The following is a 27,374-nucleotide window of genomic DNA, read 5'->3' on the forward strand; positions in this document are numbered from 1 at the left end:
AATCCGTGGTGTGGACAGTCTCGCTGGAAGAACTTAAATGTAATCCATGCATCTTTGAAAGACTCTCCAGCCTTCTGCGAGAATGTGGAAATTTTGTTCCGAAGTTCTTCAGCGCGCGCCTCATCGAAGAAGTTTCGTAAGAAAGCATTCTTGATGTCGCTCCAGGATGTTAAAGATCCTGTGGGTTGCTGCCTAAGCCAGTGCATCACTTCTCCATTCAGCGTGTATCTGAAGAGCTTGCACAGCAGGTAATCTTCGGGGACTCCTTCCATCCGAATGGCAGCGATTAGATCCTCGAACCGTTCCAAATGGTTCATAGGATGCTCGTGCGGTAACCTAGAGTAGGGTATCTGCGACACGAGAGTGTAGTATTGAGGCTTCAGCTTGAGACAGTTGAACTACTCACACATAGCAAAGCAATTCATATCAATAGAGAATTAAGAATTCATAGAATAGATGAAAAGGAAATAGAAACAAGGAGTTCCGATCACAAGTGATCTTCTCTCCCAAATGAAACTTGTAAAAAAACTAGGTCTAGAAAAGAAAAGCTCTCCTGCCGTCAAAAACAATTGCAGTATATATTCTACTAGGTTAAAAACTCGTCAGGCCATTTTGGTAATTTGGCTTGGCCTTGGTTTTTAAGTCTGCTGAATCCAAAATGTCGCATCTGGTGTCTCGACGATCGTCAGCACTGATGCGCATCGATCGATTATTCTTCCTCTCGTCGACCTCTAAGTGGTCAGCTCGGGTGAAATGTCCTTTATGTTCCAAAATGCTCCAAAGTCATAGCTTTACTCCGAAATGCACCTGAACCTGAAAACATACCTAGAAGAGTAGAAAACATAGATATATATATAGTAAAATAATAATATACCGTGGATTAAAATGGGTCAAATCCAAGGTATATCAATGCACCACCTGAGACCCCTGATGATTTGTATGATGAAGAATACAGAAAGAAAGGAATTATAGTCTACAAATTTTTTCCTCTAAGACCAGAGATTCAGGAACAAGTGGAAACAGATTCACTTCTTGCAGAAGCTTCTTGAAAAGGAACAAGCTCCAGCCGAATCAGTGAAGCAGATAGACTAGCAGCAATCGACAGAGAGATACATGCATCGATCGACAGAGCCAAGAAGAAACCGTTCGATGTTAACATGCCAACATTGATCGATAGACGTCTAGAATTCGGCAGGAGCACCTTTGACCTTTTTGGAGCCAAAAAAATCTAATGGGAAGACAAGGACGAGTATGGAATCTACAGAGATGATCAGGGATGTGCAAGAGATATGGATGGGCACATCATCAGTGTGTCCAAGGAGGAGATCAGAAAGCTAATGGAAAGAGCTTCGAGAGATGAGCCAAGCTACATATGTCTTCCTGAACATGCTAGCTCATTCACACAGACCAAGCTGGTACAAGAGATCTACACCAAGGACGAGATCAATGAGATGTTCTATGGAGTCTATGGAGCCCAAAAGAAGTATAACAGTAATTTCCAGATGAAGCTTGATGGTGTCCACCATCCACTGAAAGATACCATCGGTTGGTTAACTACATGCATGGAAGAGATGAGGCAAGACATAGCCACAATTCAGCAAGCGAGTGACGCTTCTCGCCATACAACGATCGACAGAAGACAACATGCATCTATCGATAATCCCTTAACAACATCGGTCGACCATCGCTTACCAGCATCGATCGACAACAATCCACCACACTCACCTCTGATGAAGTTTCCACAAGATTTTAACTCCATAGAAGAGATAGATCAGTTGGTAGAAGAGATCTACAGAGCTCTGGACACTACAGAAGAGAGGCTTGATGGGAAATGTGATGACATCTATTTCCCAATGGATCTTAGTATTAGTGCTTTGACTTCCAAGATTAAAGCTACACAAGGGGAATTGGTGGAAACTCAGGGTTTCATTGCCCGTCGATCAGAAGCATCTGCATCGATCGACAGATGCAACAACATAACGACCGATATTCATAGACAGACATCGGCCGACGAAGCTGCAAACCAAGGCCGGCTAGTACCAAAAATGAAATTAGACATGTCTGACACACATTACCATGGAGAGGAGACCTCAGCTGACACTTACACCACACTTAGAAGACATCAGTTCAACCATGAGAGTCTTGAAGATAGATTGCAGAGGACGGAAAACACAACTGCAACAATGAAGAAAAAACTGCGCAGAGGGTATGAAGCAATGAGAGACTTCACTGGTACATGGTTCAACAAGCGCAGAGATAAGATGGACACTTGTTTTCCAGAAATATCCAGTTTTCAACACAACTAGCCCAATCACCTCCTAAGTCAAGCTAAATGACTATAACAAAGCCCTGAGAAGGAGGCAACCCACTATTAGGTAATATTTATTTAGTTTTTATTAATATACAATTTATGTTGGTTTTTAATTATGGCAGGTCATATTAAAAAAAAAAAGAAAGATCCGAGTAGATGATAGCCGTGAGTATCGACCGACGAGAAACTGTCGACATCGATCGACACTGCCTTACCTGCCGTGACCGATATCAACATCCTTACATCGGTCGACATCCATTCCGGTATGGTATATCGTTCTCACTTGTAACATTGAGTCTTTATGATTTAGTTCTCACCATAACTCCGACTGAATTTAATCTGGGGACAGTGTAGTTTAAGTCTGGGGGGAGGTTTATGTGGGAACCGAAATTCGTACTGTCGATTTCTGTATAAATAAGGAAAGTAGGAGAACCCTAGTTTCCCAGAGGTCCCGGATATCTGCTATTGCCACACGCCAAGCAATCAGAACACGAAATAAAGACGATAAAGTATAAGAAATCGTAAAAAGAGAGCACAGTAGATCTTATTCCAAATTCTCGTTTGAGCGTTACAACAAGGTAAGAGCCTGGGCCACGAGAGCTGTCGGCGAGATATTTCATTTTTCCCGATCTTTGTAATTATCTTCAAAATTTCGTATTTATCCACGGAAACTTGACATTTATCTTTCCTTGCGAACCAAGCGTAAACCATCCCACGGTTTATGGGCTGCTGGTTAGGAAATCATAAGGTGGGCTTCGAGTCATGTCTTAGGTCCCTTTGGGCCGTCTTTCGACTCGAAGCGTTTATTACGACTTCTTTCGATAAAAACGAACTTTTCGCGGTTTTTATCGCAAAGTTTGATTGATGACTTCGACTGGCGGAAAACATGAAACGGGTTAGCTACGGTCTTCGGGAGATAGCATCGAAGGATAGGCGAGAATGCACGGATTCATGTCGTATCGTCGTTTCGGAAGAGCTCGGTTGCTACGTAGCAACCGAACGGAACGCACGCTCGGCCGCTACGTAGCGACCGAGCAGTGTGCATGTGCGGTAGTTGCGTAGTGACTGAACTTGGTTTGTCCGTGTTCCGATCGTCATATTCGAACCTGTCCGTGGCTGGGTTAGATACGTTTCCGTTACCTTGAGACAGGTTCTGTTTGATCCCAACGGGATTTGAACAAAGTTTTATCTCGTGAACATATGTCGCGACTTTCTTCCGACCAAACACAGTTTGTAGCGGATAGATACTAATAATTGTATTTTGCGGAGATTTGGATGTTAACTTCGTCGTAACTGTTTTCGACCCCAACAATTTACTGATAGTAATTTATATATGAGTCTTATTAAAACGTTTTTCAAAAAGTTTTTATTGAGTCAAGACGGGGATAATAAACTTTTAGATTTTTGCTCGTTATCTAATCACTCTTTAGCACTATTCTAGACTTACTGATTGCAGATAGTACTAAAGATACTAAAGTATATCAACCTGTCAACTATTCACACTTGCTGAGATTGTTTGAAGGAACCAAAGTTGACTTCCAACACTAAACTTGACACAACTGCTTGTCTTGGGGCTTGGTATACATGGGATCGTATTCTTCAAACAAGTTTGGAAGGTAAAGCCTTGTGTAGATAGATTTATCATCCTTTCTCTCTCTATTTTCGAATTATAGATAGATAGATAAATAAAAAAAAAATATATATATATATATATATATATTTATTATATATATTTATTAGAGATTTATTAGGAAGGAATTCGAACAGGACTTGGTGGCTACAACCATTAAGGCTTGCTTCACAAATAATCATAGGATATAGGTCAAAAAGAGAATTACTCAGACATGGAAGCAATAATAGAAATCATAGTCTGAATAATAATATAATAGAAATCAACGATAAAACGAATGGAGTTTCAAGACCACTCTCAAGGATTTCCTCCCTTCTCTCCTAACTAAGAGCAATCAATAATAATAAAATGCGTAGATAGCGTGTAACCGTCAACAATGGCTTAGAAATAACATAAATAGAATTTTTGGTCATCAAAGGGTATTCTTGTAATTTGGGGTTGCTTCTGGGCTTCAAACAGTCTTCAAATATGCTTGGCCCACGTTCTGGCATCCATATCGATCGATGTCAAGAGTTCTGCATCGATCGACATACGTTCCTCTTCTAGACAGTTTCTTCTCGTGAGGCAGACTGACCACACCTCAGTAAAACGGGCATAACGTGTGCTACAGGATGCTGATTGACCTCAAACAAGTGGCATTGGAAAGCTAACTCAAAGCGCTGTCTTGTGTCAAAAGAAGGGCTCAATATAAAGTTGGGAAGGTCTTCATACATAGCTATACATTTGACACGTCTGTTCAGTTCTGCACCTTAAAAAACTCCAAAATCACCATATTTCTCTAGAACGTACCTTAACCTGTAAATACTCTAAATAGACTCTATATAGTAGTAAATATATATTAAAACACTTATAGACTATGGTGAAAGTGGATATAATCCATGGTCTACCAGAGAGTTGATAGACGATAGATGTGACCCACTTTATCCATGGTTTATAAGAGCATCTCCAATGTATATCTCTATATTTTCTTCTAAAATAGAGATCTCTATTATAGAGGTGGATTTGCTCCAATGTATGCCTATATAATAGAGTTCCTCTATTTTAGAGGAAAATATAGAGAAATCTTACTTTTTACCTCTATATTTAGAGATGAAAATAGCAAATCTCTATATATTCCCCTATAAATAGAGGAACTCTATTATAGAGGCATACATTGGAGCAAATCCACCTCTATAATAGAGTTTCTCTATTTTAGAGGAAAATATAGAGATAAAAATAGAGGTGGGTTGGAGATGGTCTAAGTGTTTTAACTACTAATTATTATATTATAAAGTCTATTTAGAATTTTTATAGGATCAAAAGTTATTTGGAGATAAGTGATGATTTTGGAGATATTTGGAGCAAGCACCCGAGATGACCATCGAGCTCGACCATCGGTTGATATTGAAGAGGAATAATCGATCAATGTTCCTGTCTTGACATCGATCAACAGCGAAGCACGCAGAAAGCCCGTTTGGTCACAGCCGACTTGAAGCCCAAGTCTTCATCAATTTACAAGATTACCTGTGACGAGTTTTAACCTAATTATATAAGCTTTGCCACCGTGCTAGAAGCAAAGTGTGATTTTCTTTGTTTTTAATTTTATTACTTTCAGCAAAAGGTTTTAGGATTGTGATAGATTGGAGAGAATATCCAACGTTTTAATTTGTGATTGGAACTCTATTAATATCTAATTATTATTCTAATGATGTTTTCTTACTTAATTGCTGTTATGAATTGCTTGGCCATGTCTGAGTAGTTTCACTGTTAGATTTAGGGCTTAAATAGGTTATGAGGGATTAGCCCCAACTATAGATTGATGAGTTGTGGTAATTGTCATTAGGATTATTCATTAATGCATGTTTCTAGATTAGCTACCTAGAACTTGCCCTAGGATTGATAGATAAAAGCGAGAGATTCATTCCCATCCTGAAAACATTCTAACTGAGCTAAATTTCTTGCTATGAGTAAGGCGAGAGCTGATCTAGTGAGCTTAGTAAGCTATCATTCAACCCGCGCATAAAGCTTAACTAGAAGCGCGTTGATCGATATCATTATTGAATAATCGATCGACGGAGAAAAAGGTTTATCGATCAATATCCCTATAGGATCATCGATCGACACTTTCTTATTGATCGACAAACGATAGTTGAGATCATTAGATCTAGTTAATAGACAAGTCCAAACATGCGAAAGCTGATAGACTTATTGACTAAGTAGTTGAGCTTTACATTATCATGCATGCAACTCATTAGGCATCTGTATGATTATAATCCCAAGTTTTCTAAATAAAAATCCTAAGTCTAGCTATTTCCTTTTAAACACGAAAACCTCAACCAATCAATTGAGCAAACACTTGCTTGATAAAAACTGCAATTTACATTTAAATCATTAAAACATCATGCTTAACATATTATATTAGATTTCTTAGGTTCCCTAGCTCCCTGTGAATTCGATCCCTAAGTACTACAACTCGACCTCTTATTTGAGAGAGTATAAATCACCCCTTAGAGTAATTTGAGTCGGGTGCTTTCATCTTCTAAGGCCACTTGGCCTGTTGGCCCATCTTCCTTAGAACATTGATCAGCTCCGGCCTTGAGACGGAGAGGTGAGAGATGTCTGGCCACTTGGACACTGCCATCCCTTCTGCCTTCTCGATAGGCCGGTTCTGGTATCTGCCCCGGTTTTGATTTTCGGAGTCCCTGGCTGGTCTTTGAGAGGGTTTCTCGTCTCGCTTGGTTCAGTCTGGTCTTATCGTCTTGGGATCTTGTTTTTGTTGCGTCTTAGCGCGGCTGGCGACATCTTCCTCCCATTTTACCTGCGCCTAGGCTCGAGATAGGACGCCTTATATGGTTTTGCACTGGTATTTGGTTAACTCCTTATAGAGGTCTCCGTTGGGGAGCAGGCCTCTCTTGAAGGCAGAGATAGCAGTGGGAATGCTGATTCGGGAATAGCCACCTTCTCTTGATTAAAGCGGGCTATGTAGCCTCGCAGAGGTTCCGCCCAGTGTTGGAGGATTTCGTAGAGGCCATTAGAGGTTTTCTCCAGGTCCCTGCTGCTGGTGAATTGTTTCACGAATTTATCGCTGAGAACCGCGAGGAAGGCTATGGGCCTGGAGGGTAGGTTGATATACCATTGCAGAGCGGGTCCGGCCAGGATGGAGCCAAACCCTTTGCATATGGTAACTTCGCACGACCCCTTTGGGAGTGCTACGGCGAGCATCCTTTGTCTGTATTGGGCGACGTGGTCGTCCTGATAAGTGGTGTCGTCATACGCCTTTATGCTGGGGATGTAGAACTTCCCGGGCATCTTGATCAAAGTGATCTCATCCGTGAAAGAAGTATCGGCATATGAGTCAGGTTTGCTTTTCCGAATGGGGGGAGCTACTCATGGGAGACTCTCTACCATGGACTGCATTGCATCGAGCCCCTTGGAGAACATTTGTTCCAGGTAAGCGACCATGGGAGACTCCACTTTCGTTGCTCCATCAGGTGCTTCCTTATCGGGTTCCGGCTCAGAGTCGCTATCTTCCTTGTCGTAGGTCTGGGCGTTCTTAGCCTTATCGCGCGTAGACGCATCTCCTCTCGACGCCATAGGAGGGAGATTCGCACCGTTCCAGAGTTGGGTGTCTCCAGAGTCGGCATAGGGCGGACCTGAGCTCGGAATCGACCCTTCTTATTACTCGCCATGTTGAGGGCTGGGTTCTCGTCACGGAGGTTAAGATTCTCCGATTCGAGCTGGCTGAGCTTCTCGGCGCTCTGCTCTAGTTGATTGGAGTGTTCGTTGAGTTTCTACTTCAAGCTAAGCTCTGGAATTCCGAGGAGAGCTCGGGATTAGCTTCCTCCCGAGTTTTATGCAACTTGGTTACTTGACTTTGCAGACCATCGATTTGCCTCTGAAGTTCGACTTCTCTTTGGGTAGCTTCGGGTAGCTCTTCCTGCTCGTCCACAACCATTATCACGTAGTTTAGATTACTCCCCTCCTTCTAGCGACAAACTGTTAGGAGATTTCTTTTGTAGGATCTTTGTGAGTACCACGGAACGATGGACAAGAATGATATTCGTATTGATTTGTAAGTAAGAAAGTAGGAAGAGACGTTTTATTAGATCAAAGAGCTGGAACTATGACTTTTGAGTATTGTAATGGATAATCTGAGTTTAGATGAGAATAGAAAAGAGATTAGAGTAGATTGAGATAGAATGAGAGATTAAGAGACTAATGGAGAATCATTGTGAAATGTATGGAGAGATTAATTGTTTAGAACTGTCTAACTTTCATTAATGAGATTAGGATACAATATATAGTAAGGAGAAGACACTAGGGTTTTCAGATACAAATGGAACAAGCATGTGAAGTCAATGGATAAGGGAGGAATGCTTTTGAATCTGTCCAATGGGAGTTGCCGCGTGTGTGAGGCATCTTTGCTTTATGCCTTATCCTTTCCAGCCCATGACAGGCTGTCACACACGCTCCCCTTCCTTTCCCAACAGTCTGATCTCCTTAGCTAAGTGCTTAAAGCATCTTCTCATCATACAAAGTTACTCGGGTAACTTTGTTTCACCATGGTCGAGTTACCTCGCCCTTCTTGTACGGCCTGGTACGGATGGCTCGCCTTAGCTCGCCCCAACTCCCTAAGCTCATCCTTTCTCCATCTATCTTAGTTCCTCATGTTTCTTTTGCTCATATACGGATCTCATCACAACACTCCCCCTCAAGCTTAGCTTTGTGAAAGCCTTGGCTTGCATAGCCCTGAGATCTTCCTCATTAAAAACCTCACCAAGAAAAACCCATTGAGACAAAATCTTGAAGATGGAAAAAGAGTAAAGACCTCATAGCTAAGGGGATTAGCTCCTTCTCTTCCCAAGATCTATGAGTCCCAATCTGATGTGAATGGACTCCATAGTCTTTTGTCTTGCTGCGTTAGTGAACACATCAGCCAACTGATCTTTACTCCTAGTGTACGATGGCAAGATGACTCCTAGGACAATCATCTGCCTCACCTTGTGGCAATCAACCTCAATGTGCTTTGTCCTCTCATGGAACACCGAGTTGGAAGCAATGTGGATGGCGGCTTGGTTATCACAATGCATGGTCATTGGTGTGGCTTGATCAATCTCCAAATGCTTCAAGATGCCCTTGATCCATACTAGCTTGTTTGTAAGCTTCAGCATAGCTCTATATTCAGCTTCTGCACTTGAACAAGACACCACCATCTGCTTCTTGCTTTTCTAAGTAACCAAGTTGCCTCCAATAAATGTGCAATAGCCGGTTGTTCATCTTCTGTCAGCCCTATCACCAGCCCAATCCGCATCACAGTACCTAACCACTTCAGTGCTTCCATTGCAGCCCGTCCATACTCCTTGATCTGGTGAGCCATTGCGATACATCAAGATCCTCTCCACTATGCGCCAATGATGCTCCTTAGGCACTTGCATGTGTTGGCTCACATGATTCACAGCAAAACAAATGTCAGATCTTGTAATGGTAAGATAAATCAATTTGCCAACTAGTTTTCTATAGAGTTTAGGATCCTAATATGGTTTGTTGTCTTCAATCTCCCCCTCTCTTGGGACTTTGTAACCGTCCTCCATAGGCATTCTTGCTGTCTTGCCTCCATAAGCACCTGCACCTTTCAAAAGATCAAGTGTATACTTCCTTTGGGACATGAATAAACCTTCCTTGGATCTACATATCTCAATTCCAAGAAAGTATTTCATTTCTCCCAAGTCTTTAATCTCAAACATGGATTTAAGAAACTCCTTGGTTGCTATGATACCTTCCTTATCACTTCATGTGATAATAATATCATCAACATACACAAGAAGTGCAATCATACCTGAAGCCTCGGCCATTTAAGGTAGTACTAAGCTTGTTGATACTACTCAAATTACCCTAAGGAGTATTACTCTCATCAAAAGAGGTTCAGATGTAGTACTTAGGGATCGAATCCACAAAGAGCTAGAAAACAATTAAATCTAGTGTTTATTAATTCTAAGAGTTGTAAATGTTTAAATGAAATAGCAATAGTAACAAGCAAAGTAAATAATAAATGTAACTTGGTTGGAAATAATATTAGATGCAGGGCCACTATTCAGGTGTTGGAGATTATAATACCTATAGATGCCTATTTGTTGCATGCATGATATGTTAGAGCTCAATCGCTTAACTCAGTGATCAGCTGTCGCATGTTTCACTGGTTAACAGGCTAGATCTCGTGTCTCAACGGTTAGTATGTCGACAACGAGAGAGTGTCGATCGAAGGTCCTATTGGGACGTCGACCAATACACCTTTGCCAACGTCGATCGATAGTCAGTTGAGGACATCGATCGACGGGTTCTAGCCAGGCCTATGCGCGAGTATGATATGCCCTATTAAGATACTAAATTGGCGGTTAGCCCTCTCTAGCAGTCCTAATATGATTAATATATGTCAGAATGGGATAACAAGGGTGCTTGAGTATGAAATCCTATGATCAAGTTCTAGTTAGCTAGGCTAAAACAAGCAATGAATACAAATCTATCATGAATATCACAACAAGGCAGATCTATAGTTTGGGGCTAATCCCACAAACCTATCTGAACCCTGGATCTAATAATTGAACTACTCAGACATAGCAAAGCAATTCATAACAATGAAGAAATAGAAACTCATAGTATAGATGAAAAGAAATGAAAACAAGGAGTTTCAATCACAAGTGATCTTCTCTCCAAAACTCTCTTCTCTCTCTCTCAACGTGAAACTGTAACAAAAAGCTCTCTTTGCCGTCAAAACACTTAGGCAGTATATAATCTACTAGGTTAAAAACTCGTTAGGGCCTTTTCGTAATTTGGCTTGGCCTTGGGTTTTAAGTCCGCTGGATCCAAAATGTCGTGTGTCTGATGTCTCGACAACGATCGATGGTACTTGTGTATATCGATCGATGTTAATCTTCATCTGTCGAGGCATCTCCTGGTATCGATCGACAGCACTGATGCGCATCGATCGATTGTTCTTCCTCTCGTCGACCTCTATGTGGTCAGCTCGGGGGAAATGTCTTTTAAGCTCCAAAATGCCCTAAAGTCATAGCTTTACTCCGAAATGCACCTGAACCTGAAAACATACCTAGAAGAGTAGAAAACATAGATATATATATAGTAAAATAATAATATACCATGGATAAAAATGGGTCAAATCCAAGGTATATCAACTCCTCCAGACTTACCCTTTTACTTGTCCTCAAGCAAAACATACAGGCAGTCTCTCTGAAAGAGGTTTGAAAATATTTGGGAACTTTAGATTTTAAAAACATAGAAATCTTTTCTCAGCAATTTTGCAACCACATTTAAAAAGTCCTAATCACAAAAGCACACTATGCAATATCCTAGCTTAGCAACCATTTCTAACATAACACAACTCATAAATTCATGTCTGACATCCCCTCTACTGATTTCATTTCTTAGCATAAGTATAAAGTGAATGCTTTACCTTGGGAGTATCGATCACAGGATGCAAGGATTTCAGACAGGTATCTGGAGCTGAAGGAAAAAGTTAGTTCCTAGTTTCTCTCTCTCTAAATTTCTCTCTTAAGTCAAAGTCTGCTTCCATTGCAGGATCAGTGACCAAGATTGGACAGGCTTCCATGAATCAAAACTTAATGGTGGTTGCCACCAAGTTCTGTTCACTTCTTTTTGACATATATCCAAAAGTTCTTTGCGAAATCGAGCCTTGAAGATTGCCGCCTCCAAGTCCCGTTTCGAACTCTTATATTGGAGTCTTTATGAATCAAGTCTTAATGGTTTTAGCCACCAAGTCATGTTCAGACTCATCCTAAGTAAACAATAGATCTATATATATATATATATATATATATATATATATATTTAAATAGAACTCACTAACTATTCTAGGGTCGAAACTTAGAGAGAGAAAATGTGATAAATAATCTACACAAGGCGTTACCTTCCAGACCTGTATACCAAGCCCCAAGACAAGCAGTTATGTCAGGTTTAGTGTTGGAAATCAGGTTTGGTTACTTCATACGTTTCAAGGCAAGTGTGTAGTTGATAGTATGATCTGCTTTAGCATCTATAGTGCTATCTGCAATCAGTAGTTCTAAAATGGTGCTAAAGATTGGTTAGATATTTAAGTTTAAATCAATATAAGATTATAGTCCATATTTTCAATAGCTATGTATAATTTATTAAAATTCCTTTTATATAAGAATAAAATAAATTATATCAGTAAATCTCCCCCAGACTTAAATTATACTGTCCCAGTGTAACTCAGCCGGAGTTATGATGGAATAGTTCATGGTGTACGAAATGTAACAAGTAAGGAAGATACATCTGACCGGATTAGATATCGATCGATGGGTAAGTGTTACATCGATCGTCGTGTGGTTGTCTATGTCGAGCGATGTCGACGTCTCGTTGGCGGTCGATATTCAGGTCCTCCTAATTGGGTCTCCTAAATCTGAAAGAAATAAAATGAAAGAAAATAAACGCTAGCTAATAAAACCAAAATAAAATACCTAATAGTCATTTATCTTGACTGTGGTAGTGATTGGCTATTGGGTGGAGAAACAGCTGCTTGTTGGAAAACAAGCATCCACGTCATCTATGCACATTCTGGACCAAGATGCAATGAAACTTCTTGTGGCCTCATCATTTCTTGTCCATTTGTCATCCATCTTTTCAAGTACATTGGAGATGTGATGTAGCCTTTCTTGAACGTTGTCAATGCTGACCTGGTGCCATCCTATGTTGTCATAGGCGTATGCTGAAAGTTCTCTCAGTTCCTTTTGCATTGACTCTATCGTTTTGTGTATCAGCTGCTCGCCGGCTGGTGTAGACTCTGCATCGATCGATGCGATTAAGTGTTCATCGGTCGATCTCGACGATTTACCATCGAGCGATTGCGCTCGCGTCCTATCGATCGATGCTGATATCTGGTGCGGAGCTGCGAGTTGCCTCTGAATGGCTTTGACTTCTTTCTGTAGCCATTCTGCGTGGCTGTCTAGTCCACTGATTTTGTTGTCGAATGGAAAGTAGATGTCATCGCAGTGTTTGTCAAGTCGTTCGTCCATGGTGTCTATAGCAGTGTAGATCTTGGATGTGATCTTGTCAACCTCTGCTGCTGTGTAAGGAAGTAACTCCACAGGATTCTTGCCATCGATCCAAGGCCCTCGTAGCCTGTCGATCGATGCTGATTTTGCCTGCAAAAAACTTTGATTAGTAATGTTATCAATATCCCTTTGGGCATGAAGTATTTGACTAGACAATTTGTTTAAATCTATCATGACTGGTGATACAAAGCGGTCATGCATGTCCTCGTAAGTCCTCAGCCTCTCATTCATGGCTGCGACCTTAGCGTCGAGCGATGTGATGTTACACACGTCGATCGATGTGGCTGGTTGTTGGTCCTTCTTGCGAATGGTGTCCAGATCTTGCTATAGTAGCTCGATTTTAGTGCTTAGCCAGTTCACGTTGTTGTTGAGAGGGTAGTACACGTCGTTTATCCTCGTGTCGATGTATGAGACTTCCATATTCATCCTTGTGTTGTGCTGAAGCGGTCATGCATGATTTCGTAAGTCTGCAGCCTAGTATCTATGGCTGAGATCTTAGCGTCGAGCGATGTGATGGTACATACATCGATCGATGTGGCTGGTTGTTGGTCCTTCTTGCGAATGGTGTCCAGATCTTGCTGTAGTAGCTCGATTTTAGTGTTCAGCCAGTCCACGTTGTTGTTGAGAGGGTAGTACACGTCGTTTATCCTCGTGTTGATGTATGAGACTTCCCATTCATCCTTGTGTTGTGCTGAACATTGCGGTTCTGCAGGGATCTGGGCTGTAGGAAGACTGACGTCCATCGATGGTGCATGTGGTGCGTCGATCGATGCTGAGGTCGTTGCTTCCTTCTCAAGTTGCTGACGTAAACTCTCAATTTCTGTCCTCATTTCTACCATATTTCTGAAAAGCTCATTGTAGCCTCTATCTAAAGGTTGATGTGTATCTTCTACCAATGATTTGAGCTCCTCTCCCAGTCTTTCCTGAGCTCCACAAATACCAAACACCATCTCATTGATTTCATCTTTGGTGTAGAGTTCTGGTGCAAGTCTTGTGAGTGTGAAGGAAGTGGCATGTTCTGGAAGGCAGATGTGGCTCTCTTCAAATAGAGATGCTCTTTCCAGTAATTTCCTGATGTCGTCCTTTGTGACAGGTATCATCTCACCAGCTACGCCTCGTGCGTGTCCACACTCATCTCTGTAGACTCCATACTCGTCCCTTCGTTCCCAAGTGAACTTTCTGGCTCCGTACATGTCATAAGCGCAGTTTCCAAATTCATAACGTCTGTCGATCAACGTCGGGTCATCTTTATCGATCGACGTTGGTATTACCCTATCGATCGATGTCTCAGTTGCCCCATTGATCGATGCTTTCCCTTTTGGTTGGCGTGATAGATCTGGATTGATTTCTGTTGTGGCGACTCCTACGTGGTTGTTTGGATCTGTTTGAATGACATCTGGAGTGCCACATTGCTGTGAGAATAGGTTGTCAGGTCCATTGGCTACTTGAAGGATATCTGGTATGTCCTCTCTGGACACTTGTAAGATCCTTCCATCCATTGCACATGCGTTGCCATCTGGATCCCCGAAAATACCAAATTCATCAGGTGTTAGAAAAGCGTAATCAATGTTTGCATTATCATTCAATTTAGAAATAGAAAGATTAGGGTTTAGAGTAGTATCGATCGATGTAGGTACAGATGCATCGATCGATGGCAGAGTAATTTCTGCAGAACTTGTGTTCTTGAGATGAATGCTCTTCATGGATTTTCCTGTTGATGTAGATGGAAGAGTGTTCATCTTTTTTGCTTGTGCGTCTGCTCTGGTGTGTGGAGGTGGTTTTGGGGGTGCAAAACGTTTTATATAGGTATCTCTAAACCTTGTTGGAGAGGAAATATTCTCCTGCTCCTGAATTTTCGCTGCGGCGCGAATATCGATCGATGTTCTTGTACGGGTGTCGATCGATGTGAGCGGTTGTTTTGCTGGACAAGGGTGAGTATCGACCGATGTGGAGTGCCCTTTGTCGAACGATGTTGGAAACGTGTTGGTGAACTTATGTGGTTCAAATCTTTCATCTTGCAAAGACATTTCTATTGCACGTTCTTTCCAATAATCCTCATCGTATTCCTCTGTATGTTCCTCGTTAGATGAAGTGATTACAGTGTCAACTGCAAAACTTTCATGGAAACCACTGTCTGCCCAACTGCCTATGGAATAATCATCACGTCCTCTCTTGCTTGGAGGGTGGAAGGCAAAGTGTGGGTAACAATGATTAGGTGGAGCAAAATGGTCAACCGGCTGCTTTACGTCGAGTGACGTGTTGTTGCGATCATCGGTCACCGTTGACTCATTGGAATCGATCGATGGAAAAGTTGGGGTGTCGATCGATTCCGAGTACTCTGTTTTGTACTCCGCTCCACAATGGCATGCGCCAATGAAGCCAAGTTCTTTCCCGTAATCCACAGAATTAATGACCTTTCTCTTAGGTCGGATGGGGTCAGACACAATTTGTTTTTGTTCAAGTCACAGGCAGCTCCCACTGTAGCTAGGAAAGATCTTCCAAGCAGAAGTGAAGAGTTCCAGTTAAGCTCGATGTCTAGGACATGAAATTCTACCGTTACAAGGGCATTGCCAATCTGTACCTCCAGATCTCTTATGATACCTCCTGATCGTTTTTCTGAAAGATCCACGAAGGTGAAGGATTCTATTGAATGTTCGATGGTCAAACAAACCTGGTCTGCCATGATCCTAGGGAGGATACTAACTGATGCTCCTGTGTCACACATTGAATGGGGAAATTCAACACCCTTGACTACGCATGGTATTGCAAACTTCCCAGGATCATTCTTCTTCGTCAATGTGATCCTTTGTTTCATCTTCTCTCTAACTTGATGAAACATTCTCCTAATGTTCTCCTCAGTTACCGTTGTTTCTCTGAAAAACATCCACAACTGGTGTGTGAAGTAAGCTTCATCAAAAGCTTTTTCGATTGGGATTCTGAGGATTTTTTTAGTGAAACCATCAATCTACTTCTCGTTAGCTTCCCTCTTAAGGTTCTTAGGAATTTTCTCCTTTCTTTTCCTTAACCTTCTCCCTTTAATTTCCTGATTTTCTTGAACTGGTTCTGGTGAACTATTTAACGGGTTGGATTTTGGTTTGGGTGGGTTAGCTAATGGTTTAGGTGGTGTTCTGAGTGCGTTGATATAATCATTATCGATTGAGGGTAACCGCACTCGGTATGTCAGAGGTGCCCGTCGATCGATGGGAGGTGTATTGTGACGATCGACGCCGGACTCACTCTGTCGATCGATGGTTGGCTCAACTGATCGATCGATTTTATCATAGAAAGGGGAGGGTGGGTGAGGATGCTTAGCTGCAAATTTTTCATGAGTTAGAATTCGAACCGCATTGCATTCAGTCGATTCAGCGGACGACGTCGATCGATGACTGGAGTAATCCGTCCATCGATCTTCGTCATGGTCTGTCGATCGATGCGAGTTCATCGACATCGGTCGACACCATTGGGATCCGCCGAGACTCATGGAGCTTTTTATTTCGAAGTCTCCTTCCTCAAGGTTTTCATTTCTCACCACTTGCCAAAAATCATCATCTATGATGGCATTTACGTGGTGTTTTCCTTTATCAGCTCCTGCCTCTCTAGCGAAAGCTTCTTGCCTCTTTATAGTCTCGCCAGTCTGAATTACTTGCGTTTCAAGTTTTCTCACCTGAGTCCCTAAGGTCTCGATTTTGGTGTTCAGATTGTTATAGGCGGAGTCTATTTTACCGTTGAAATCCACGGTGATTTGTTGTTGTCCCAACAGTACTCGATCAAGCATCTCTTCGATCTTGCTTTCCTGAGTCTGAGGTGGTGGATTCTGGTAGTAAGAGTTTGAGTAGCTCTTGTTGTTGTTGAAGTGTTTTTGAAATTGTGAACTCTGGTTACTTCTTTGACCATTTCCAAAGAAGTTTATGTTTCCGCTCTGGTTACCAAATTTCTGGAATCCGGTACCTCCGATGTAGTTCACATTTTCTTCTCCTTCAGTATCTGCTACTTCTCCTTCTGCTGAACAGACTTGCTTCCTAAGAAGCTCGTGCACCACATCTAACTTAGCTCTTACTTCGTCCATCTGTTTTTTCCCGATAGAGGCTACAGACTTCTCACAGCTTCCAACGGATTCCGAGTAGTGAAGTTTCCTTCACTCGCCGTATCAAGAGCCATTTGATACTGTAAGGCGAGACCTCGGAAGAAAGTGCTTAGCAGCTGCACTTCGTTAAATCCGTGGTGTGGAAAGTCTCGCTGGAAGAACCTAAATCTAATCCACGCATCTTTGAAGAACTCTCCAGCCTCCTGCGAGAAAGTGGAAATTTTGTTTCGAAGTTCTTCAGCGCGCGCCTCATCGAAGAAGTTTCGTAAGAAAGCATTCTTGATGTCGGCCCAGGATGTTAAGGATCATGTGGGTAGCTGCCTAAGCGAGTGCATCGCTACACCATTCAGCGTGTATCTGAAGAGCTTGCACAGCAGGTAATCTTCGGGGACTCCTTCCATCTGAATAGCAGCTATTAAATCCTCGAACCATTCTAGATGGCCCATAGGATGCTCGTGCGGTAACCCAGAGTAGGGTATCTGCGACACGAGAGTTTAGTATTGAGGCTTCAGCTCAAAATTCTGCTTGTCTCTGGAAGTCGATTAGCTGATATGTTGGAATAGTACTAATCTGGGCGATTGTAGTCGGCCAGTGGTTTCGACGGAGCGTCCTCATCTATAGGTTGAGCAGCTCCTGTAGCATCAGCATCAGGGATTACAGTCCCCTGAGCGTCTATTTTCTGACCTGTTGCATTACGCAGATGACTGTCCTGGTCATACAGGTTTTCGTTCTCGCACTGTGTTAGAATAATAAAGTTTACCATTTTTGACAACACGGTATCGATCGACGTACGCGGTCTAATATCGATCGTTGTCGAACGATTAGGATCGATCGATGATGAAGGTCTGGTGTCAGTCGACGGTTGGTTGTGCGTATCAATCGACGACAAAGTTGTTACGTCTAGCGATGTGGAACGTTGACCTCTACGGATGGTGCGTTCCAAGTGAGCAGGATCGTCTGAGAACAGTAAGTCTTTCTCCTTGTTGCTTCTGGTACCGCTGGGCATGCACCTTAAAAGAGAAGAAAAATATTAATGTTAGAAAGGGGGTAGAGAAGAGAATAAGAATCAATAAAACTAAATCTAATACGATCAAAGCTCCCCGGCAACGGCGCCAAATTTGATACCACTCAAATTACCCTAAGGAGTGTTACTCTCATCAAAAGAGGTTCAGATGTAGTACTTAGGGATCAAATCCATAAGGAGCTAGGGAACAATTAAATCTAGTGTTTATTAATTCTAAGAGTTGTAAATGTTTAAATGAAATAGCAATAGCAACAAGCGAAGTAAATAATAAATGTAACTTAGTTGGAAATGATATTAGATGCAGGGCCACTATTCAGGTGTTAGAGATTATAATACCTATAGATGCCTATTTGTTGCATGCATGATATGTTAGAGCTCAATCGCTTAACTCAGTGATCAACTGTCGCATGTTTCACTGGTTAACAGACTAGATCTCGTGTCTCAACGGTTAGTATGTCGACAATGAGAGAATATCGATCGATGGTCCTATTGGGACGTCGACCGATACACCTTGCCAACGTCGATCGATAGTCAGTTGAGGACATCGGTCGACGGGTTCTAGCCAGGCCTATGTGCGAGTATGATATGCCCTATTAAGATACTAAATTGGCGGTTAGCCCTATCTAGCAGTCCTAATATGATAGATAGATGTCAAGATGGGATAACAAGGGTGCTTGAGTATGCAATCCTTTGATCAAGTTCTAGTTAGCTAGGATAAAACAAGCAATGAATACAAATCTATCATGAATATCACAACAAGGCAGATTTATAGTTTGGGGCTAATCCCACAAACCTATCTGAACCCTGGATCTAATAATTGAACTACTCAGACATAGCAAAGCAATTCATAACAATGAAGAAATAGAAACTCATAGTATAGATGAAAAGAAATGAAAACAAGGAGTTCCAATCACAAGTGATCTTCTCTCCAAAACTCTCTTCTCTCTCTCTCAAAGTGAAACTGTAACAAAAAGCTCTCTTTGCCGTCAAAACACTTAGGCAGTATATAATCTACTAGGTTAAAAACTCGTCAGCGCATTTTTGTAATTTGGCTTGGCCTTGGGTTTTAAGTCCGCTGGATCCAAAATGTCGCGTGTCTGATGTCTCGACATCGATCGATGGTACTTGTGTATATCGATCGATATTAATATTCATCTGTCGAGGCATCTCCTGGTATCGATCGACAGCACTGATGCGCATCGATCGATTGTTCTTCCTCTCGTCGACCTCTACGTGGTCAGCTCGGGTGAAATGTCTTTTAAGCTCCAAAATGTCCCAAAGTCATAGCTTTACTCCGAAATGCACCTGAACCTGAAAACATACCTAGAAGAGTAGAAAACATAGATATATATATAGTAAAATACTTATGTACCATGGATGAAAACGGGTCAAATCCAAGGTATATCACTTGTTGTACCAAGCTCCTTGTGATTGCTTCAATTCATAGATGGCTTTCTTCAGTCTCAACATGTTTCCCTTCTTCACTAAGTGTTCCAGGCCTGGTGGAGGATGCCTATAGACTTCATCCTCAAGCTCTCCTTGTAGAAAGGCATTCTTCACATCCATTTGCCATAAGCCTCATCCAAGGTTCACAGCCAAGCTTAGTACAATCCGGATTGTATGTAACTTAGCTACTGGTGCAAATATCTCAATGTAATCCTCTCCATAGGTTTGTGTGAAGCCTCTTGCAACCAGCCTTGACTTCTTTCTATCAATCTGCCCATCAGCCTTGTACTTGATTGTTAAGATCCATCTACTAGACAGAGCCTTCTTTTCCTTAGGTAGCTCACTCTCATACCATGTATCATTCTTTATCATAGCTCCTACCTCAGCTCCCACTGATTCCTTCCACTCCTTATCTAACATTGCCTCTTCATAGCTTCTTGGAAAATAGTTCTCATCCAAGTTCACCATAACAGCACAATACTCTTCAGGATATTGAGCAAAGGAACACACAGCCTGAGTAGGATGCTCCACAGCCTGGGCATTGTAATACACTCTCGTGTTTACCTAGCTAGAAGGATCCTTTCTCAGACTTGTGCTTCTCCTCAATACTGGTTGATCTTGAACCGGCTCATCTTGGAAACTTGGTTCTTGTACTTCAACCTGAGCTTCTACATCTCCTTGTCTTTGGTCACCTTGATTATGAGAGCCTGAGTTACTCTCTTCTCCTTCTTCACTCAAGCCGGCTCCATCTTGGCCATTTTACCCAGCTAAAAGGATCCTTTCTCAGCATTGTGCTTCTCCTCAATACTGGTTGATCTCGAACCGGCTCATCTTTGACACTTGGTTCTTGTCCATCAACCTGAGCTTCTACATCTCCTTCTCTTTGGTCACCTTGATTATGAGAGCCTGAGTTACTCTCTTCTCCTTCTTCACTCAAGCCGGCTCCATCTTGCCCATTTTCTTGAGTTTCAGGCTCACTTCCTCCCTCATGATCAAGGCGAGGTGTTTGATTAGCTTCAACAGGTGCTACGGAGCTCTCTTGTTGGTTTCCACCACCAACATTCGGATCCTGGTTCATCTTGATTCCTAGACCTTCCAAGATCAGTCTCAAAGCTCCGGCCTTATCTGATGTCAACTCCTTTAGATCCTCTTGATTCTTTTTTTCATAATACCCTCTTGCTTCTATGAACTTCTCATCTCTAGAGATAAGAACTCTTCTAGTATATGGATCATAGAACTTGTATCCTTTATGTGTTGTTGAGTAGCCAATGAACATTGCCTTAGTGTTTCTTGTTTCTAACTTGTTTCTCAACTCCCCTGGTACCAAAACATAGCATAAGCATCCAAATACTCTCAAGTAATCCACTGATGGCTTGTGCTTGTTTAGAACTTCAAATGGTGCTTGATCCTTCAACACCTTTGTGGGAATTCTATTATTAGATAGCAAGTAGTGGCAACAGCATCACTCCAAAATCTCTTTGGTTCATTGGCTTGGAACATCAGTGATCTAGCAACCTCCATCAAGTGCCTATTCTTCCTCTCAGCCACGTCATTTTGTTGAGGAGTATAAGGACAGCTTGTTTGATGCAAGATCCCATGGTGGTTTAGATGGATTCTGAACGCATAGCTTGTGTACTCTCCTCCATTATCTGATCTCTAAATTTTAATCTTGGCATGATAATGGTTAGTTACATAAGCTTGAAAGTTCTTAAATGCATCTATCACCCTATCTTTTGATGGTATAAAAGTTAACCAGGTGTATTTGGATTTTTCATCAATGAATGTGACAAAGTATTTATGATTATCTCTAGATATGCAAGGTGCAGTCCAAACATCAGAATGAATCAGATCAAGCACTTATCATAAACACTATTAGACTTTGGAAACATAGTTTTACAGTGCTTGCCTAAAATGCAAGCTTCACAATCCTTATTCTCAAATAAAACACCTGGTAACATCAAGTTCAAAGCCCTTCCATGAGGATGTTCTAATCTAGTATGCCACAATGCATTTTTATTCAAACTAGAAGCAGAGGTAAATGAGCAATTGTAATTGGAAACATGATCAAGTTCTTCAAGCAAATACAACTCTCCTTTAGTGATTCATTTTCCAATCAATTGGCTGCTCTCAATATCCTGAAACTTCACATCATTAGGACTGAATATAACATTGCAATTTAAATCAGTTGTGTATTTCTTAACAGACAGCAAGTTAGATGTAAATTCAGGAATATAGAAAGCTCTAATACTTTTGTCAAACAGTTTCAAGTTTCATATTCCTCTAATAGGTATCTTATGTGGGAACCAAAATTCACACTGTCGATTTCCGTTTAAATAAAGAAACTAGAAAAACCCTAATTTACCAGAGGACCCGGATATCTGCTAATACCACACGTCAAGCAATCAGAACACGAGAATAACAACGATAAAGTATAAGAAATCGAAAAGAGAGGAAAGTAGATCTTATTCCGAATTTGCGTATGAGCATTTACAACAAGGTATAAGCCTGGGCTCGAGAGCGGTCGGCGAGATTCCTAGTTCTAGCAACCCTAAGACGGCTAAACCTAATTGAGTCGCAGCTCGAAATAACAAAAACGGAAAGTTGCCTAAATTGCTCTAAGTGCTAAGTTTGCTCGGAAAATCTCCCTCCCATGCCTCTCGCCTAGGACTCCTTATATACTTGCTCCAAGGTCGGTTTACACTTTTACTCTTCTGCCCTTAAGCCATCATAGCATAAAATGGAGATATTCCATTTTTTCCGATCTTCGTAGTTATCCTCAAAATTTCGTATTTATCCGCGGAAACTTGACATTTATCCTTCCTTGCGCGCCAAGCGTAAACCGTGCTACGGTTTACGGGCTTTTGGTTAAGAAATCGCATGGTGGGCCTCGAGTCATGTTTTAGGTCCCTTTGGGTCGTCTTCCGACTCGAAGCGTTTACTGCGACTTCTTTCGATAAAGAACGAACTTTCCGCGGTTTCAATCCGCAAAGTTTGATTGATGATTTAGGATAGCGGAAAACTTGAACCGAGTTCGCTACGGTCTTCGGGAGATAGCATCGAAGGTTTGACGAGAATGCATGGACTGGTGTCGTATCAATGTTTCGGAAGAGCTCGGTCGCTACGTAGCGACCGAGCTTTGGCTTGAGCCCGGTCGCTACGTAGCGACCGAGGTTTGGCTCAAGCTCGGTCGCTATGTAGCGACCAAGCAGGACGAACGCTCGGTCTCTATGTTGCGACCGAGCGGGACGGATGCTCGGTCGCTACGTAGCGACCGAGCTTTGGCTCGAGCTCGGTCGCTATGTAGCGACCGAGCGTGGCGCGTTTAGTCGCTGCGTAACGACCTGTTTCAAGCTCTCGTTGGACGTCTCGTTTTTTCCTCCGCAAAGCTTTTTCGTAAGAAAGAATCTATTTCGAAAAGTATGCATCAGAGAAATTCTCATTTTCTCCCTCGGACGTTTTTGAATGTTAACTTCGTCGCAACCGTTTTTGACCCCAACAGTTAGCCCCCCCAGATCGTTAGAGTCGTGACTCTAGCGGGCGGATTGACGATTTTGGCAAGGTTAAGCGTATTGGACGAAGTTCACACTTTAAACTCCGCGGAAGAAAAGTTATCGAGACTGTATGTGTGTTAAAGATACGAACTCCGAACCCATACTTCTATAAGTAGTGAGCTCTTGTTATTCATTTTCTTCACACCTTCCCTTCTTCATACCTTCAAAAACCTATCTAGCTCCAAAACTTTTGCTTTCAACATGTCTTCCTCCCAAGGTGACAAGAGAGATTCCGACGTCGAGATGGGCGAGTGATATACCTTGGATTTGACCCGTTTTCATCCATGGTATATAGGTGTTTTACTATATATATATCTATGTTTTCTACTCTTCTAGGTATGTTTTCAGGTTCAGGTGCATTTCGGAGTAAAGCTATGACTTTGGAGCATTTTGGAGCTTAAAGGACATTTCACCCGAGCTGACCATGTAGACGTCGACGAGATGAAGAACAATCGATCGATACACATCCAGTGCTGTCGATCGACACCATGAGATGCCTCAAAAAATGAAGATTAATATCGATCGATGTACACAAGTACCATCGATCGATGTCGAGACATCGGACATGCGACATTTCGGATCCAGCGGACTTGAAGCCCTAGTCCAAGCCAAATTACGAAAATGCCCTGACGAGTTTTTAACCTAGTAGATTATATACTGCCTAAATTTTTTGACTGCAGGGAGAGCTTTTTGTTACAGTTTTACTTTGAGAGAGAGAGAGAGAGAGAGAGTTTTGGAGAGAAGATCACTTGTGACTGGAACTCCTTGTTTTCATTTTCTTTTCATCTATACTATGAATTTCCCTTTCTTGATTGTCATGAATTGCTTTGCTATGTCTGAGTAGTTCATTTATTAGATCCAGGGTTCAGATAGGTTTGTGGGATTAGCCCCAAACTATAGATCTGCCTTGTTGTGATATTCATGATAGATTTGTATTCATTGCTTGTTTTAGCTTTGCTAACTAGAAATTGATCATAGGATTGCATACTCAAGCACCCTTGTTATCCCTTCCTGACATCTATCTATCATATTAGGACTGCTAGAGAGGGCTAACCGCCAATTTAGTATCTTAATAGGGCATATCATACTCGCGCATAAGCCTGGCTAGAACCCGTCGATCGATGTCCTCAACTGACTATCGGTCGACGTAGGTAAAGGTGTATCGGTCGACGTCCCTATAGCACCATCGGTCGACACTCTTTCGTTGTCAACATACTAACCGTTGAGACACGAGATCTAGCTTGTTAACCAGTGAAACATGTGACAGCTTATCATTGAGTTAAGCGGTTGAGCTCAAACATATCATGCATGCAACAGATAGGCATCTATAGATATTATAATCTCCAACACCTGAATAGTGGCCCTGCATCTAATATCATTTCCAATCAAGTTACATTTACTATTTACTTCGCTTGTTACTATTGCTATTTAATTTAAACATTTACAACTCCTTAGGGTAATTTGATTGTTCCCTAACTCCTTATGGATTTGATCCCTAAGTACTACATCTGAACCTCTTTTAATGAGAGTAACACTCCTTAAGGTAATTTGAGTGGTATCAAATTTGGCGCCGTTGCTGGGGAGCTTTGATCGCCATTAGATTTAGTTTTATTGATTCTTATTCTCTTCTCTACCCCCTTTCTAACATTAATATTTTTCTTGTCTTTTCAGGTGCATGCCCAGCGGTACCAGAAGCAACAAGGAGAAAGACTTGCTGTTCTCAGACGATCCTGCTCACTTGGAACGCATCATCCGTAGAGGTCAACGTTCCACATCGCTAGCGCAACAACTTTGTCGTTGATTGATACGCACAACCAACCGTCGACCGACACCAGACCTTCATCGTCGATCGATCCTAATCGTTCGACAACGATCGATATTACACCGCGTACGTCGATCGATACAGTGTCGTCAAAAATGGTAAACTTTATTATTCTAACACAGGGCAAGAACGAAAACCTGTATGACCAGGACGGTCATCTGTGTAATGCAACATGTCAGAAAATAGATGCTCAGGGGACTGTAATCCCTGATGCTGATGCTACAGGAGCTGCTCAACCTATAGATGAGGACGCTCGATCGAAACCACTGGCCGACTACAATCGCCCAGATGAGTACTATTCCAACAGATCAGCTATTCGACTTCCAGAGATCCAGAAGCAGAATTTCGAGCTGAAGCCTCAATACTACACTCTCGTGTCGCAGATACCCTACTCTGGGTTACCGCACGAGCATCCTATGAACCATCTAGAACGGTTCGAGGATTTAATCGCTGCTATTCGGATGAAAGGAGTCCCCGAAGATTACCTGCTGTGCAAGCTCTTCAGATACACGCTGAATGGAGAAGCGATGCACTCGCTTAGGCAGGTACCCACAGGATCCTTAACATCCTGGGCCGACATCAAGAATGCTTTCTTACGAAACTTCTTCGATGGGGCGCGCGCTGAAGAACTTCGAAACAAAATTTCCACATTCTCGCAGGAGGCTGGAGAGTCCTTCAAAGATGCGTGGATTAGATTTAGGTTCTTCCAGCGAGACTGTCCACACCACGGATTTAACGAAGTGCAGCTGCTAAGCACTTTCTTCCGAGGTCTCGCCTTACAGTATCAAATGGCTCTTGATACGGTGAGTGAAGGAAACTTCACTACTCGGAATCCGTTGGAAACTGTGAGACTTATCGAAAACCTTGCTAACAGCAGCAGCACCAAAAACACTGACTCTGAACGGAAGAAGTCTGTAGCCTCTATAGGGAAGGAACAGATGGACGAAGTAAGAGCTAAGTTAGATGTGGTGCACTAGCTTCTTAGGAAGCAAGTCTGATCAGCTGAAGGAGAAGTAGCAGATACAGAAGGAGAAGAAAGTGTGAACTACATCGGAGGTACCGGATTCCAGAAATTTGGAAACCAGGGCGGAAACAGAAACTTCTTTGGAAATGGTCAAAGAAGTAACCAAAGTTCACAATTTCAAAAACCCTTCAACAACAGCAAAAGCTACGCGAACTCCTACTACCAGAATCCACCACCCCAGACTCAGGAAAGCAAGATCGAAGAAATGCTTGATCGAGTACTGTTTGGACAACAACAAATCACCGTGGATTTCAACGGTAAAATTGACTCCGCCTACAACTATCTGAACACCAAAATCGAGACCTTAGGGACTCAGGTGAGAAAACTTGAAACGCAAGTGATTCAGACTGGCGAAACTATAAAGAGGCAAGAAGCTTTTGCTAGAGAGGCAGGAGCTGACAAGGGAAAACACCACGTAAATGCCATCATAAATGATGATTTCTGGCAAGTGGTGAGACATGAAAAACTCGAGGAAGGAGACTTCGAAATCGAAAGCTCCATGACTCTCGCCGGATCCCAATGGTGTCGACCGATGTTGATGCACTCGTATCGATCGACAGACCATGACGAAGATCGATGGACAGATAACTCCAGTCATCGATCGACGTCGTCTGCCAAATCGACTGATTGCAATGCGGTTCGAATTCTAACTCATGAGGAATTCACAGCTAAGCATCCTCACCCACCCTCCCCTTTCTATGATAAAATTGATCGATCGGCTTAGCCAGCCATCGATCGACAGAGTGAGTCCAACGTCGATCGTCACAACACACCTCCCATCAATCGACAGGCACCTCTGACATACCGAGTGCGGTTATCCTCAATCGATATTGACTATATCAACGCACTCAAACCACCACCAAAACCATTAGCTAAACCACCCGAACCAAAACCCAACCCTTTAAATAGTTCACCAGAACCAGTTCAAGAAAATCAGGAAACTGAAGGGAGAAGGTTAAAGAAAAGAAAGAATAAAATTCCTAAGAACCTTAAGAGGGAAGCTAACGATAAGGAGATGGATGGTTTCACTAAAAAAATCCTCAGAATCCCAATCGAAAAACCTTTTGATGAAGCTTACTTCACACACCGGTTGTGGATGTTCTTCAGAGAAACAAAGGTAACTGAGGAGGACATTAGGAGAATGTTTCATCAAGTCAGAGAGAAGATGAGACAAAGGATCACATTGACGAAGAAGAGTGATCCTGGGAAGTTTGCAATACCATGCGTAGTCAAGGGTGTTAAATTTCCCCATTCAATATGTGACACATGAGCATCAGTTAGTATCCTCCCTAGGATCATGGCAGACCAGCTTGTTTTGACCATCGAACCTTCAACAGAATCCTTCACCTTCGTGGATCTTTCAGAGAAACGATCAGGAGGTATCATAAGAGATCTGGAG

General features: G+C 42.1%; 3 non-coding genes across 3 annotated transcripts; 2 read left to right on the top strand and 1 right to left on the bottom strand.

Moving 5' to 3' along the window:
• LOC117134488 lies at positions 1-106 on the top strand. The gene has a single exon (XR_004458673.1). It is a non-coding gene; the product is annotated as a small nucleolar RNA R71 (small nucleolar RNA).
• Positions 107-17,237: 17,131 nt separating this feature from the next.
• Positions 17,238-17,344, top strand: LOC117134484. Its single transcript, XR_004458669.1, has one exon. It is a non-coding gene; the product is annotated as a small nucleolar RNA R71 (small nucleolar RNA).
• An 8,233-nt stretch (positions 17,345-25,577) lies between these two features.
• Positions 25,578-25,684, bottom strand: LOC117134481. Its single transcript, XR_004458666.1, has one exon. It is a non-coding gene; the product is annotated as a small nucleolar RNA R71 (small nucleolar RNA).
• Between the last annotated feature and the right edge of the window lie 1,690 nt (positions 25,685-27,374).

The sequence above is a fragment of the Brassica rapa genome, chromosome A05, assembly GCF_000309985.2.
Source record: "Brassica rapa cultivar Chiifu-401-42 chromosome A05, CAAS_Brap_v3.01, whole genome shotgun sequence".
Classification (NCBI taxonomy): domain Eukaryota; kingdom Viridiplantae; phylum Streptophyta; class Magnoliopsida; order Brassicales; family Brassicaceae; genus Brassica; species Brassica rapa.